This window comes from Heteronotia binoei, chromosome 12 (assembly GCF_032191835.1).
Source record: "Heteronotia binoei isolate CCM8104 ecotype False Entrance Well chromosome 12, APGP_CSIRO_Hbin_v1, whole genome shotgun sequence".
In the NCBI taxonomy this organism is placed as follows: domain Eukaryota; kingdom Metazoa; phylum Chordata; class Lepidosauria; order Squamata; family Gekkonidae; genus Heteronotia; species Heteronotia binoei.
Window position 1 is genome coordinate 75,864,079 of NC_083234.1, and position 567 is coordinate 75,864,645.

General features: G+C 49.9%; 1 non-coding gene across 1 annotated transcript; it reads right to left on the reverse strand.

Annotated features, from left to right (window-relative positions):
• Positions 1-292: 292 nt before the first annotated feature.
• Positions 293-359, reverse strand: TRNAL-GAG (transfer RNA leucine (anticodon GAG)). The gene has a single exon. It is a non-coding gene; the product is annotated as a tRNA-Leu (tRNA).
• Positions 360-567: the final 208 nt, after the last annotated feature.

The following is a 567-nucleotide window of genomic DNA, read 5'->3' on the forward strand; positions in this document are numbered from 1 at the left end:
TGAGAGACTCCCCTATCAGATGGGTGTGAAAAAGCATGAGAGGCTGGGTGGGTCCACACTGTCAGCTTTGGAAACACGGGAGGCGTCTCAAATTGGGCCAGTTCAGAATGGAGCAGCTGAATCCCAATTAGACGGTCCCACATGAGTCATGAGCATATATGAACATATGAAGCTGCCTTATACTGAATCAGACCCTTGGTCTATCAAAGTCAGTATTGTCTTCTCAGACTGGCAGCGGCTCTCCAGGGTCTCAAGCTGAGGTTTTTCACACCTATTTGCCTGGACCCTTTTTTGGAGATGCCAGGGATTGAACCTGGGACCTTCTGCTTCTCAAGCAGATGCTCTACCACTGAGCCACCGTCCCTCCCCGAGTCATCCGTTTCCTGCATGGGAGGGGCTTGGGCACTGTCAGATGGCTGACCCGAACCATCCCCTTGCTGTAGTTTGGGTTTATTCCCCCCATACATTTTAGTGGCCATGTGCCTATGCGCTCATGTGCTCTGGATAGGTTTTTTTTTTAAAAAAAGAAATATCGGTGAGCACCTAGAGCGCATTGACGGGTTCATA